The sequence below is a fragment of the Eupeodes corollae genome, chromosome 1 (genome assembly GCF_945859685.1).
Source record: "Eupeodes corollae chromosome 1, idEupCoro1.1, whole genome shotgun sequence".
Taxonomy (NCBI): domain Eukaryota; kingdom Metazoa; phylum Arthropoda; class Insecta; order Diptera; family Syrphidae; genus Eupeodes; species Eupeodes corollae.
In genome coordinates this window covers 45256680-45272735 of record NC_079147.1, presented here as the reverse complement: position 1 = coordinate 45272735, position 16056 = coordinate 45256680, and the positions used below count along the sequence as shown (strand labels likewise).

Genomic DNA, 16056 nt, shown 5'->3' with positions numbered 1-16056 from the left:
TTCTAAAACCTTCCACTTCGGTATTAAAGTTGTACTTTCAACATCCAATTTTGTTGAATTCACGACAATTCACTCAAATCGACAACCAAAAATCTCAAATCGACAAAAAGTTGTGCTTTCAACATCCAATTTTGTTGAATTCACAACAATGTTATCAAATCTGCAACCATCTGTTGAAGTCACATTGCATTGTCCGTTATTAACTTAACTTTAACTCATTCGCTTCGCGTTCGCAGTTCGATCAGGTCGGTCATCGTGTTTTCTTGTGTCAGTTTATACATTAAAAATTAATAGTGATGATATTTTTGTCCTGTCTCAAAATGGTGAAAGTGAAAATAATCCGTGCGTAAGCAATTCGTCGTCGCCGTTGCCTTTACCTTCTTTTCTTTTAAATTTGGAAGTTTTTGAGCAATTTTAATCTATCAAAAATATAATATTAACACATTCACAAGTCCACCCATTCACCTTAATACCCTGAATGATGGGTCAAAAGTTTTTAGAAATAAGCACATATGATTTTTTGTTGATAATAATAATTAGTGTTGAATAAAAAAATATGTTAAATATTGAATTTGTATGTTTTTATTTGTTATTTTGAAACAGAAATTTTGGTAATCTAAACAAGATCATGCCTTTTCGAAGGTTTTTGATGTGGTTAACTCAAATTCGAAGCAAGAAATTGTTTATTACTTTCAGATTTTGAGATATTCGCTGGTGCTGTCTAAGAACCAAATGGTTTAACTGTTTTAGAATCACAGTTTTGTGAAAAAAAAAAAACATTTTTTTGTGATATTCGAACGAGAATATCTCAAAAAATAATTATAATTAACAATATTTCAAGTTGACTGCAAAAAATTGCAGAAATTACAACGAAATTTTTATTTTCTACAACATAGCGTTCAATTTGAGTGCAAAAAGTTGTGAAAATCACTACGAACTTTTTATTTTCTACAACATAGCGTTCAATTTGACTGCACAAAATTGTAGAAATTGCAACGAAATTTGTATTTTCTACAACAAAGCCTTCAGTTTGACTGCAAAAAGTTGTGAAAATCACTACGAAAATTTTATTTTCTACAACATGGCGTTCAATTTGACTGAAAAAATGTTGAAAGTCACAATGAAACTTGTATTTTTTACAATATTGTAGTAGATTCTGCAGCAAATGTTGTTGTTTTCTTATTTTTTCTGGTTTTCATTTCTACAGCAGGCATTGTGATTTTTACAATTTGGTGATTAGTTACACAACCATGTCTATGTCAAATTGACAACATTGGTTGTCGGGTCGATTATAACAACGAATGCAATCAAAACAACCTCGGTTTTCATCATTTCTACAACCGATTTTTTTGGGTGGGTGAATGTTAAACTGTTCCGTCATCTCATTCAGAGATGATTGACAATCGTGGACTGTTGGACAGTTTGTGGAGACAGACACGAGAGATTTAAGAGCGGCTTGGCTGTCTGAGAAGATTCGTATATCCTTACAACATATAACGTTTTTTTTGAGCCAGGAAAGTGCTTCATTAATCGCCATTACTTCTGCCTGGAATACACTACATTGATTGGGAAGTCTATAGCATAGACTGAGATTCAGTTGTTCCGAATAGATACCACTTCCAACTCCGTGATCGGTCTTTGAACCGTCAGTATAGAAGTGTACCGCATCGTCTTCCAGGGGTCCCTCTTCTTCAAAGGAGGATCTTGAAGGGATGGACACGTGGAATCTTTTACCAAATACCATTTTTGGGGTGGTATAGTCTAAGCGATCTGGGATAGATCTGAAATTGTCTAGAATAGTAGTATGTCCAGTATTGTTACTGGTCCATTGAGAGGTGGCTCTAAGCCTTACACATGAGTTGGCAGCCACCTTTTTAATTTGACTTACAGAATCTAAATTTTTTGTTAATTCAGGAATATAGAGTACGTTTCTTACTTGAATCTTGTGCATGGAACCATCTTTTCCCTTCACCTCTATGTCAACTTTGCCGCAGCCTTTAACTTCCAACATTTTGTCATCTGCTACCTTGATGCTTTGTACTGGTGGAGATCCCACATCGTAAATCCAGCTTTGATGCTTCGTCATGTGCATTGATGCTCCCGAGTCCACCTACCAGCTGTAATTGTCAAGACCTGCTGAAAAAGTAGCAAAAAATGTGTTATTGTCAGAATTGTGCGTGGTATCATTTTTTTTATTGCTGTTTTTATTTGCTAAAGTGCCCATACTTGTTACATTTAAAGCACCGCAGTGGGCCTTTGTTATGAGATCTGTAATTTTGATTCTTATTAAATTTTTGATTAGTATGGTTATAAGTGTTTTTATTATGCTTAGCATAAAATGCCGACGAATCAGATACTTTCACCTCTTGAAGTATTTTCGTTTTAACAGCATCCGTGAACAAAAACAAATACGAAAATCAAAATTATTTTATTAGATTCAAAATAAATTCGTAAATTCTTATTTATTTTTTTTAAATCAATTTATAAGCTTAAAAAGAAAGAAACGAAAACCTACAAAACAACTTAGAACTGATATGAAATGGTTTTTGACTCAAGTATCTTGAAAGAGAGATATTGACTTCAACTTTTTTTTTTAAATGTTTTTTCTAATATTTTGCAAACGGTCTATGAATATCGACAAACGGGCATTCCAACATCATTTGTACTTTTTATAAGCTGAACCGATCCCGCGATGTCCATAATAAGTACCATTTATTAAACTTTAATTTTTGCAATTTTATAAACATAATAATAAACAAAATCAAGAATTGGTCATTTTTATTTATTTTTTTATTTTATTTCATTATAAATAAAATGATAAAAAGGTACCAACAAATTTAAATTCTTACCAAAAAAATTACTAAAAACCAATTTATCGAACTAAAGGTAAATTTTTAATTTTATAATATTAACTACAAATAGTTTAAAAATTATTCAAAACGTTATTGCCATCAATAATATCTATGAAAAACGACAAACTTCATTTTCTAAGTTTCCAGTTAAACAGTTCTTGAAAATGAAACCAAAACTCACATAAAGTCAAAAGAAATAACACAAAAAAAAAAATGAAAATTGTTGCCACTTTTCCACTCATTAAACTGAAAACTGACCATAACACAATGAGTTCTTAAAGCCCCTAGTATTAACTCTCCACATTCAACGCCTCAAAGTATGCTTTTTCAACTTAAAAAGTTAAAAAAAAACCTACAAGTGGGTAAAATGAATAGTACACCATTTGGTTGGGTTGGAGTATATATTCCTATATTATACGAGTGCTGTTTCCTCTGCTGCTGTTTCGAAACGATGCAATTACATTTCAGACACAGCACACCCTGAGGTGTTGGCTGAGAGATTGCACCTGAATATAATTTCATATTATTATTTTTCTTACTTGCGTTTTGAATTTTCTCTTTCCAGGTTTCTTTTTTTTCTGTTGTATTCTTTTCTGACGCTTGGTCAGACATACAAAAGTAGGACGACGAAAGTAAGCTTTACCTATATAAAGGAACATCACCTCTAGGAACTACCCTTAGCTTGAATACCTCTAAATGGAAGGGGGTTGGTGTTTTGGGCTGAAATGGACGGGAAAAAAATTGAACAAAAAAAAAGAAGCATAATGAATCTAGCACCGTTGGCCTTTTTGTTTTGCAACCCAAAGTATGCCCCAGTTATTTTGCAAAACTCTCAGGGTATACCTTCCTTTTACCGTACTATCTACCCCTATACCCCCATAGCTACTATAATAAAAACATTGCAATACACCAAAGTGCAAACCGGGCCATTTGCAAAAGGCCATTTCTAACCAAAATATGGAGAAACTAGAAACCGCATCCAACAAACGAATGCATACCAAGTGGTTGAATTTTTATTTTTTCATTCTCATATTTTGCGGATGAATTTTCGCTTAAAGTTTTTGAAACATTTTGTTTTAGTTTTGGTTGTTTTTTTTTTTGTATATATGAAGGTAAATGTGTATGTTTTTGAATGTTATGTCTGGTTAGGACTTTCTTTCACCTTCTTTGTCTTTTATTTGTACATATTTTGGTTTACACACGGGAATGGACCATATTGGCATTTAAGGGAAACTAGGTTACCATCCTGCATTTAGCTTAAGGGCATTCGTAATCAGGGTCGGAACATCAGGCACCTGTTTGAGATGATTGTTCATGTTCATGATGTTTGAGCCTAATTTAAATTTTGATATTTTCAATGGCAATGGTAATTTCAAAAAAGACGTCAGCAATGACTTCAGAATGAAGCTAAATAAGAGTATTTTTTTACTTTGGGACGTGTATGAATTTTCGTTTTATATAGTTAGTGATACAACTACAGGGTGGGTCAGACTTCCTAATTAGGAGTGAAAAATATTTTTGCAGAATTAATTTTGAATTGGTTATTTTTTTTAGAATCACAAAATATAACCTTAGGAGATTTGTTTGGCATAGGTATAGAATAAAATGTCAATACATTAAGCCATAGCTTCATATTCGCAGGGTCGGACTCTTTCTAGACCATTTTACATAACATTTTGTTGGACACCAGGAACTCAGCCCTGTATTTAAGCATAAAAGGTGTCTTCAACTTGCGGGGTAGTAGTAATATACATCTTACCCTTCCGCAGAAAAAAAAGTTTGATTTAGCCAAAGCGTAAAACATGGAGGCAAACAAAATCCGTAACTTTATGGAAATTAAAAAACAAACCCAGTTGACAAATCAACTCAACTTGAGGATATTTTGTCTGCAATTCAGTTTTTAGAATTCTACACAATAAACTGCGGGACACACCCAGTTGACCAGATGGCCTATAGGTCCCCTTTTTGCTATATTTTCCACAATACATGCAAAAAATACGTTCCACTATCGCTTCGTTTCGTGTTGCCATAGATCTCAAAAAGCTTATAAAAGATCTACTTAACCTAATAGTTGGAAAAATGACAACACTAGTGCCGTAAACATGTGCGCGGAAGGTGGATTTCGAATCATTTAATGAACCTCTTTGCTTAAAATAATCGTGTGATTATTTTCTAAACAAAATTCAATAAGTTTGGTTCTCTCCTTAACACTTAATTTTAGCAAATCTCTGAAATAATAATCACCTTAAAACGACAACAACAAAAAAAAGAGGCTGGGATGCGACTCACACTGATAACTTCTCCTCCCGTCTGTCAATTTGTTTTTCTAAAAAGGTTTGTGGATTTTCGTGTTTTGTTAAAAAAGCTGTCAGTTGAATTCTTCTAAACAGTTTCTAAATATTTGCATATTATAAAATAGTTTGATTTCAAAATAGATTTTAGTTAACGAGCTTTTTATTCGTTTTACCAATTTTAGTTTTTACTTTTACGTACTTTTTTATGTAGATTTAAATTTTTTTATGAAAGACCTATCCAAAAACTATTTTTATAAAAAAATTACTAAATGTCGCAAACAATATTTTCTGTGAGATAAAATAAGTATGAAGCCAATATTTTTAAATTTTTACAAAGTGTTAGTACTCTTTTTTGTTGAATTTTATTTTTTGTAAAAAAATCTGTCAATTCAAATTTTCTCAAATTGTTTTAAATGTTGAAAACAATATTTTCTAAAAAGGTAAAATAAGATGGAAGCCATATTATATAAAATTTGAAAAGATAATTGAGTCGAAAATCAATGTTTACCAATATTCAGTAGTGATTTTTTAGCTTTTTAGCTTCCTATAATAAATTATTGTAATGGGTCCGATTTGTTGAATTGAATATCTTAACATTCCTCGACGTTTCAAGGTCCCTAGAGTCGAAATAAAAGATTTTTAGAAAGTTGTCTGTGCGCACGTGTGTACTTAATTTCGTACGTCAGTTTACGTCTGTACGTTTTTTCCGTCGTCCATAGCTCAAGAACCAGAAGAGATATCGACTTAAAATAGATTTTGTTATACAGATAATAAGGCAGAAAGATGCAGAAAGGGCCTTCTAAAAAATTGCGAAGGTGGAACCAATGACGCTAGAGACTTGAATTAAATTTTGTATGATATATTGTAACGTGATATTAAACAAATTTATTTTGTGCAAAAATCCAATTAACGGTATTTTCAAATAAATCAAACAAATTAAAAAAAAAAACTGTCACCTCTAAGATTTTACGAATAAGAAATTATCTTATCTCCAAAACAATTTCGTGCAACGAAAAATAACGTTTTCAACATCTATTAAAATTTTGAGAAAAATGTAATTTACTGTATTTACAGTTTCTTACAAAAATAATTAACAAAAGCAGGTAAAAATTGATTTTCGACTTAAATATCCTTCAAAACTTTGAGATTTGGGCTTAAATCTTATTTTATTTAATGGGAAATATTGTTTTGAACATTCGATAAAAGTTTTTGAAAAATCAAGTTTTTTAACAAAAAATATAAACCTAAGAAAAGCATTTCTAAAAGTTCGTAAAAATTGATTTTCGACTCCAATGTCTTTTCAAAAAATAAAAATACTGCTTTGAAACTTATTTTATCTCACATAAAATATTGTTTTCGACATTAAGTGAATTTTTGATAAAAATCCAACAGTCCGTTTTTTCATAAAAAAAAATATAAAATCAATAAAAAAAACAGTACGAACATTTGGTAAAAATGATGTTCGGTCCATGAAATCACGTGAACAATAGAAGGTATTGACTTCAAATTAATTCCAGTTATCCAATTTGTATTTTTTTATATAAGAAATATAAATTTTTAAGAAATGATACAAAAATTGGTAAAAATTTGTTAACGACTAAAAAATATCGTTAACAAAAATAGATTTTTTAATTAAACTATTTCATTGTAATGCAAAATATTGTTGGTACTTTTTAATTTTGGTTGGTACCTAATAATTCAATTGACAACTTTTTTAATAAAACACGAAAACATACCGAACGTACGGACATACAGACGTGCGGACTTACAGACGTACAAACGTACGTACACACGCACGTACACACAACTCTCTAAAAACCTTGAAGCGTCGAAAAATGTCAAAATTTTTAAGTCGACAAATCGGAACGATTACAATAAAATATGTACTTAAATTGAACTGGCATTTTACATAAGTTCTGACTGACTATGAAATTTTCTAAAACATTCTTTTTCTATTTTGGTGAAATAAAGATAGTGTTCAACTTTTATGGCAAGTGTGCCAATATTTATTGAGGCTATCTCCAATCTCTCTATTTCATTTTCCACACGGTTTTCCTCTTCGCGTATGAGATCAAGGGTTTCCTTTTTGTATTCAAATTTTAATGCTCTTCAATATCGTGTTGAAGACGCACGGGAATTGATCAATGTGGGATTGTTTTCGTTAATTGGTAAGGTCATTTTGAGGTACACAATCGACGTCATGAAAGGATGTGCATCCGAAGCTTCCTGATTCCCGATGGAAAACGTCTGCATATATTCGCTCTGTCCAGATGAGCCATCACAGCCCCACTTTGTATAAAGTTCTAAAGTTTGGTTGTTAAGTTGTTTCTGCTCACTTGAAATTGTTTTTAAAATTCTTCTTGCAGTGTGATCTAGCAAATACTGAAGCCTTACCATCGCAGATATTTCGGTTACTGCTATGTTGTCTGGGTAGCAAGATTGTTTTGCCTCAATAATATGGGGGTCATCATAACCGATCTCTTTTTTTTGTAGCTTTTCGATAGTTTTGCTTGTGTTATAAGAGCTGAGGCAGTATCTGCGTCAAATTCTGAGAAAAAAGTACAGACAAATCATGAATTAATATTATTACTTTTACCTACTTTAATTTACTTGAAAAAAAATATTTATAATTTTGAAGAAGATGAGGATGCAGCATTTATAAGATCCTGTGATACAGAAGATCTCAGTTTATCTACTTTATATCTTTTCTTATGAACAATGGGTTAATAAAAACTTATTATTCCATTTTTTGTTATCTATATATTTCAGTGATGTCTGTGCGTGCGTGTTTACGTCCGTACGTCCGTACGTTCGCGACGTTTATTTCGTCGTCCATATAGCTCAAGAACCAGAAGAGATATCGACTTCAAATACATTTTGTTATACAGATAAGAAGGCAGAAAGATGCAGAAACAAAAGTTGTTAAAAATTGATTTTCGACTCAAATATCTTTTCAAAAAATTGAAATATTGGCTTCAAACTTATTTTATGTCACATAAAATATTATTTTCGATATTCAGTAATTTTTATATAAAAATCTAACAGTCCGTTTTTTCATAAAAAGTAAAATCTACAAAAAATAATATGCAAATTTGGTAAAAATTGATATGAGTACATATAGACAAACTTTTAAGCAAGACAAATCGAGAGACGGGATGGGAAGTTATCAGTTTGGGTCGCATCCCAGCCTCTTTTTTTTCTAATTATATTAAGGTACTTACATAAAGTTTAATACATTATATTTTTTTTTATTTTTATTGTAATTTCTTAAATATAAGTTAGGAAACAATTGGAAAATAAGTCAGGCAGAAAAAAGTTTTGCGCAGGTTAGTCAATGAATTAATGTTATTTTATTTTATAAGAAAGGTACATATATTTTCTGAAAATTAAGCTCTTATCTAGTTATCTGTGACAAGTATTTTGGATGTTTTTTAAAATCTGATTCAGGTGAACAAAATTGAACATAAGTCACAGAGTTTGATCCAGAAGGATTTCATTCTTTTTGGACTAGTTAGATGAATATTGTAGCTTTTAAGTGAATGTAGTCAGAGCGTGAAGGCAAGTGTAGCTAAAATTGTAGCTCTAAGGAAAAAACGTGCACCTTTTTATGTTAGAGCTCTTTGCTTTGACTTATCTTATGCATATATGTAAGTTTCAACTGTTTAGCTTGAAACTTCGATAATGGAATAAGAATGATTCCAATAATTTGATTGTAAGTTTCAACTGTTTGGCTTGAAACTTCGAGGATGAAATAAAAATGCTTCCAATAATTTGATAAAGACACAAGTTGATGCAGTAAAGAACTATATTTTATAATTAAATTAACAAATAAAAACATTATTAACAAAAACATAATAACAAGAATAATATTAATAAACATACCTTAATCAACAATTATGTCGGCTTTGATATCTTTGATACTACTTATTGAACAATTTAAATACGAATGAAAATAAGTATAAAATAATAAAATATTAATATTGAAAAGAAAGATCCTAAATACTAGATGTAAATATGTACAGTGTTTTAGCTAAGTGTCGAGACAGTAGAAGAGATCTGGCAAAAGTAGTTATTATGGTGGCTAAGTTTGTGAATAAGATGGCAACAAACTTACAATACATGCATATGTTTTTTTAAGCTTAAAGTACATGTTTTTGAAATAAAAAAAAAATTCTGGCTTAAAATTTTATAAAAGATATTATTGTAGTACCCGTGGCATGATGGTTAGTGCGTTGGACTGTCATGCAAGGGGTCTAGGGTTCAATCCCTGCATGTGCCACCTTAATTTAAAAAAAATTAATTTCCGCAGGTACTTCCTCTTGCGAGGAATTGACAAATCCTTCAAGAGTAATTCATGTCATGAAAAAGTGCTTTCTCAAACTAGCCGTTCGGATTCGGCCTTAAATTGTAGGTCCCTTCCATTCCTGACAACAGTACCCGCACATAGGAATGGTTGAGAGTTGTAAGTCACTAGGCCCTGGTTCACAACGGACTGTTGCGCAACCCCATTTTTTTTTGATTATTCGTACCAAGAATTAAGTGCAAGAAAATATAGGAATTACAAAAAAGGGTAATTTTGGAGCCCTGTATCTTAAATACTTCTGAACAAAAATTGATCAAATTTTCAAAAATCATAGACCAACTATATAACTATAATAAAATACAAAAAAATTCATGCTAACACTTTAATTCTTTCTATTTTTTGCCGCATTTAAACCACTGTGCGCCGCTGGAAGCGATAGAGCGTTTTGATGTTGTCGGTTGGCGAATTGTATAAATTTGGAAAGAAAGCAAATAATTCAATTCAATTCAATTTATTTATTTAATAACTTACACAGTAAGATACAATATCTCATTTATAGAGTGCAAGCTTCAAAGAAAATTCTATGATATGTATATTATTTAATGTAAGTGTTACATACAGAGTTTTACAAGTTCAAAAAGAAAATAAACTTAATTATGTACTCACAATTTAATTTGTAATTACTCCAAAATTAGAATTATATAATGTATGATAAATGTTAAATTGTAGAATAATGGGTACACATAATACTAATACAAATAAAATTAACAATCATCATCATCGTCGAGACCATAGAGGAAATATATTATCTAGAGTCCCGACTTAATGGGTTTGCTCTCTTTCGGCCTACAAGCTAAATTGGGAGGATTTTGTCCATAAGGATAAGCATGTGTTAGTTGTCCCGTGCATTTCTTATGGGACCAAGCCATTTTGAATGTAGTTGTTATGGAATTTGTGCCCATATAGCTTAACCGCGGGGGAAAAAACTATGAGGTGAACTCAGAAATTCAAAAAAGAGATCCGTTGAATTCAAAAATTGAAAAATTAATGCAATATTTTAAAAAAAATAAATTTTCCATCTTCTTTTTAGTAAAAACAGTGCTAAAAATAATATTTAACTGCTTTTGGTAAACAAATTTTATCATTTGTATGAAAAGTTTAGCTAAAAACAGAATAAATCATGCCGAAAGTATAGGCGCACCCTAGAACTGCAATGCGAACGTGGCGCAATTTGAGTTGTACCCAGTTTTGACAGATCAAAAGCGAGGTAAGTATTTTGACAGCGAAAATTAAAAAGAAAACAAAATACAATTTCTGCGATTTAAATTTTAATTAAATCAAAACAAAAGTGAAAATTAATTAAAACAAAGTTGTTGATAGTACTCCTGATTAACTGTTTTATCTATATTATATAAATAATTTCATACAAAATGATCATCGATCTAAAAAGTGACTTCATCATATCCGAAGAAGTATTTCCCTACGTAACTTGGCTCTAGCTGATAGAGGATTCTTTCAGGATCTCTTTCCAGACACCGCTGGGTAAGTTGTATATTGTTTTGTATGTTTATAAAAACTATAAGAAATCGTAATGAATTATATTCTGTTCTTCTTAAAACGGGAGTCCGGAAATGGCAAAACTTTTCACAGGTAAACAACAAACAATCTACGCCGGCTTTGATCCAGCTGCCGATAGTCTACACGTTGGCAATCTCCTGGTAATAATTGGACTTCTGCATGGCATCGAGAAAGACACAATCCAATTGCGTTTGTTGGAATACGGGTCTTATCGGTAATCCTAGTGGCAAAACAAAACGAAATAAAGGGTTGTCGGTCATTGAGACAAATTAGGTAACTATAATAGAAACCTAATGCGCTTTAAAAACTCAATCGTTTTGATAATATTTCTTTCAGAGTCGTCAACAATGCATCATAGTACGAAAATCTGAATGTAGTGGACTTTGTTGCCAATATGGGAAGACACTTTCGAATGGGATTACTGCTCTCAATATCATCAGTCCAGTCGCGACTTAATAGTGCAGCTGGAATGAGCTTTACCGAATTCACATAACAAATTTTCCAGGGTTATGACTTGTTGCATTTGCTTCAGAAATACAATTGTCGCTTTCAAATGGGAGGCAGTGAACAAATGGGTAATTTAATGACTGGCCACGAACTATCAGCAGAGTAGAAAAAAGAAATCAGTATTTGGATTGACACTTCCAATTGTGACCAACGAAGGAGAAGAAAAGTTCGGAAAATCTGCTGGCAATGGTATTTGGCTGGACGAAGAAAAAAGTCGCCATTTGTTCTTTATCAGTTCTATTTGAAAATGCCAGATTCTGAAGTCGAGAAGCTTCTCATTGAAGAACACAAAAAATTACCAGAGAAGAGAAAAGCACAAAGAAGATGTGACGCTTCCTTCAAGTCTATGGAGGTAATTTTTAATAAACAAATAAATCACTTCTTTTAGCTATTTAAGTTTTTCTCATTCCAGAGGTATGTCTAAAACAAGACAAAAAAGTCAAAGAGGCGCTCTATAAGGGAAATGTTGAAGGACTAGGTGAACTGAATTACAACGAAATCCGATCGTTGAGATTTTTTCAGAGCCTGGACTCCATTCTTGATCTGGCACTAAAAGCTAAATGTTTTACAACAGAGAGTAAGTGAAAAGTGTTAAGTTTTTGCTTGAGGTAATTTATTTCAAAATTGAAATTCTTCTTTCAGCTGATGCGATCAGAATCATCACAACTGGAGGGTTCTATATCAATCAAAAGCAAATGAAGTTTATGTGTTCCGTTCCCATTTTCATATGTTTTGTATTATATTTATTTATTACATCAATTAGATTTAAGAGTATACTCAAATAGACTAAAGAATATGACAAGTTTTATTTAAAATATTATATTATAAACTAAGAATGTAAAGTTAAAAAAAATAAACTAAGCATACATATATTTGAAGGTATTTCTATTAATATGAAAATTAAAGTCAATATTATTTGATAAGCTATTCATTTCTCTAACACTCTATGAGCGTTCATTTATTTACTGTTGGTGCTGTTAATGCTTTGTTGCAGCTTAACTTCTGGCTTTTTGGATTTTCAAGTTGTTAATTTCTTATGTTTTCTTTTGTTCATAGTGTTCGATTTTGAATCGATCCGTTCAAAATGGTTAATGTTCCATTTTTGTTGGCGAGGATGAGTATATGAATAAAAACAATTTTTTTAGATTATACAATTAAAATTCACATTAGTTAAAAGTCCTTAACAATAATATTGTATATAAGGAATTATTTAAATCAATAAACATGTAGACTTTTTAATCTAAATTCATGAAATAGATTTTTTCAAAAAAAAATGAGTTATGTATGTTTTTTCAAACCTACAATATTTTTCCTTATTTATTTATTTCCTTATTTATATATTTTCCTTATTTATTTATTTATGAAAATAGACAAAAATAATGTTGAAAAATAGTTTTTTTTTAGCTAAAATCGAAGTTCGTATTCGTAATCAGCATCAAAAATAAACTCACGAACTATTTAAAACCATAAAAGTATTACAATTCAATACTTTAGGTAGAGTCAAATGAAACTCATTAGTCTGTTAACCACAAGAATACACACGGATGTGATGAACCAAAACATAAGAAGAATAAGTATTACAAATATTAAATTTGTAATGCCTCAATAAAGAAAAATATACTTTATACAGCTTATTCGTTTTTCCAACGAACATTATAGTTATGTAGGTCCCCTGAAGCAAAAAGCACCAACATCTTTGAATTCAAAACAAATTCCTTTATTATTAAGTAAAGTAAATCATAAATAATTTTGAATAAAAATAATCCTAGTCAGCAAAGAAACAATAGAATATACAATATATACAAAATTACACTATAGCTCAAAATAAATAAACAAGTTTTTTGCAAAAAAGATTATTTTCTAGATATACATAGAAATAAATCTAGGCTTCAACTTTTACAAAAACTTTCGATGATAATGCGTGTTTTTGACGTTCTTTCTTTTCGGGCGTGTGTTTGTATTCACAAAAGTATATTTAATCAAGAAACTAAGGGTAACATCATCGCCTGGTTTCAGTCCTTCTTCAGATGTGAAGTTCAATTTGATTGTTACGTTATTGGACTTTCTCCAAGTGGTGAATCTATAAAAAAATAAGAGAAACAACATAGAATAAGAATTTCCAATTCGATTTTTTTTTGTTTTTTACTTTGGTTCCTTTCGTTGAACTTTTATTCGAAGTAATCATTCGCCGTTCTTCTTCCTTGGTTGGCAGTTTCATAATGGTTGTGGTCTTATAGTACATCGTTGGGTTAGTAAGCTTGAGGATCAATTCAGTGGACGTGCCAGGCTTCAGTGGCTCTTCACAACGCACAAGCAGAACGTCTGGCACATGTTAGTTAGCAAACAATTGAATGCGATACTTGATCGATCCTGGATGGTACTCCGGCTTGATGACATTGTGTTTGCATTCTGCTACGAATAGGGGTTGTTCACTGTGAATGGTTGATCGGCAGGTTGACCATGACGCTGCTGAATTGTCGTGACTATAAAGAAATTAATTTTCATTATATAAGGAAATCTGAAATTTAAGTTGACTTACTTTTTTTGATGTTGATTTTCTGTGTGAAAATCGATGGATTCAACTCGCCGACATCGTCAGTAGCTGCCGAGAGACTGATCTGAATCTGTTTGGCTTCTTGGGGATACTTGTCGGGCCAGCTCATTTGCCTCCGAATGATTGGCACCGTTAAGCCAGTGCGATCCTTAGGAGCAAAATGAATGGATTCGTTGTAGATTTAAAATTTGAACTCACAGTCAGGGTTGGACATTTTTGGAGTTTTCCTGCGTTTGTATTCTTGTTTAGTTTGCGTCTCTTGCAGAACTGCAGACTGGTAGTACTCTTTACACCTAGAAGATGAAGATTAAGCTAGTTGACTAGATATGAATGTTTCGATACGTATGTACTTACACAATCGATGGAGAAGGGCGTCAGCGGTCAACTATTACATGGCAAAACTTCCACTTGCATCATTGACTTGGTCGTGTAGTTTCTAATGGTTTTGATGGTGATACCTCCGCCGTCAACACCTGCGGCAGCTATTGCAGTTGAGAAGTACATACAAAAACAATGGGCAGTAACTGTAGTTAAAAACATTGATATTATTTTGTTAAGAGAAATATTATATAAGGGAAATTGCTTCCTGCATTATGGCAATATCTAAAATGAAAAGACAGACTATAAAATAACTCGATTGTTGCATCTTCTTCACTGCAATTTGACTTCAATGAACTGAACTTGTATACCCCCTTCATTATAAAGAATTTTGGTCTGAAAAATATCAAATTACATATATTAAAAATCAAAACAATTAACAAAAACTTACTCTTAAAATCCGAAACCCATTGTTTTGTTTTGCAAAATTTGTTTGTCATTTTTGACAGGTCACAAAAATTCCATAAGTTTCTTTTTAGCCCAATCCCCCATTTTGCTTTTTTTTCTCCACTCACATGTATTCACCGATAGCGAATTTGAGAGAGTTTACCTCGAATTTGAGAGAGTTCACCTCGAATAAAATTTGAGGGTGTTTCAGGTAGGACGGGTACCGGTCGGGACTCTAGATAATATATTTCCTCTATGGTCGAGACTCTCCCAGGAATTGCTTCAGTTTAACGCTGAACAGTGTTCTGCAACTTATGAATTTTAAGGGTTGTGGTAGGGAATTCCAAAGCCGAATAGCAAAGATAAAGAATTGTCGTTCAGAAACCAAAAACGTATAGCGAATAGGCACCCGAGTTCTAGATGAACGCGTAAAACAGACCCTGCTATAAAGGTTGGTAGGTTGACGCATTTGAAGAATATTATGAAGTTGGGTCAGCGTTTTCAACTTAAAAAGATCTTCAAGACTGATACCATAAATAGATCTGGCAAAAGAGGACACGTGTTCATATTTTTTGAGTCCAAAAATATACCGCGCGATACTGTTGTATGCCACGTTGAGTTTTCGCTTGTGCTCATAGTCACAGTTGCTAAAAATTTCACACCCAAACAGCAAAATTGGAATATGTAGCGTTTTTGCTAGGATTATTCTGGTTTTTAACGGAGTGATTTTTTGTGTTGTCCAAAGCATGCGAAGGCCTCCATATACCCTACCCAGTGTCAATCTGATATGGTTATTCCAGTTAAGGGTTTTGTTAAATGTTATACCAAGATTTTTTGCGGAATCAACGAATTCGATACTACCGCTTTTCTGGAAATAACCAAACATTTTGACTTGGATGGATTTAAGCTGAGACCATTCGCTTGGGACCAGCATGAAATCCTAAATAGATCTTCATTGACTTCGTGTGCCGCATTTTCCACAAGGCCCAAAGGAAAGCTCTTCCGAAGCTGAACGTCGTCGGCGTACATATCAACTGAGGAACTTAATAACGATATGGGTAGGTCATTTATGTACATCGAGAAGAATAGCGGACCAAGTATTGAGCACCTAAACTCAGTGGAAGGAAGTCTGATACGGAGTTATCAATAGCAACTGCCTGACATCTTCCCTCTTAATACGAGGCTACAAGCTTTGTAGATGAC

General features: G+C 32.2%; 1 long non-coding RNA gene and 1 pseudogene across 2 annotated transcripts; one reads left to right on the top strand and one right to left on the bottom strand.

Moving 5' to 3' along the window:
* The first annotated feature begins 10606 nt into the window (after positions 1-10606).
* On the top strand, positions 10607-12285 carry LOC129938482 (tyrosine--tRNA ligase, mitochondrial-like; annotated as a pseudogene).
* A 944-nt stretch (positions 12286-13229) lies between these two features.
* Positions 13230-15105, bottom strand: LOC129941037 (uncharacterized). 2 transcript variants are annotated; one of them, XR_008780801.1, is made up of 6 exons: positions 14858-15105; positions 14443-14802; positions 14287-14381; positions 14074-14236; positions 13681-14017; positions 13230-13614 (listed from the first exon to the last, which is right to left on the bottom strand). It is a non-coding gene; the product is annotated as an uncharacterized LOC129941037 (long non-coding RNA). The 2 variants fall into 2 exon arrangements; XR_008780802.1 differs by having other exon boundaries at positions 14074-14381; positions 14439-14802.
* Between the last annotated feature and the right edge of the window lie 951 nt (positions 15106-16056).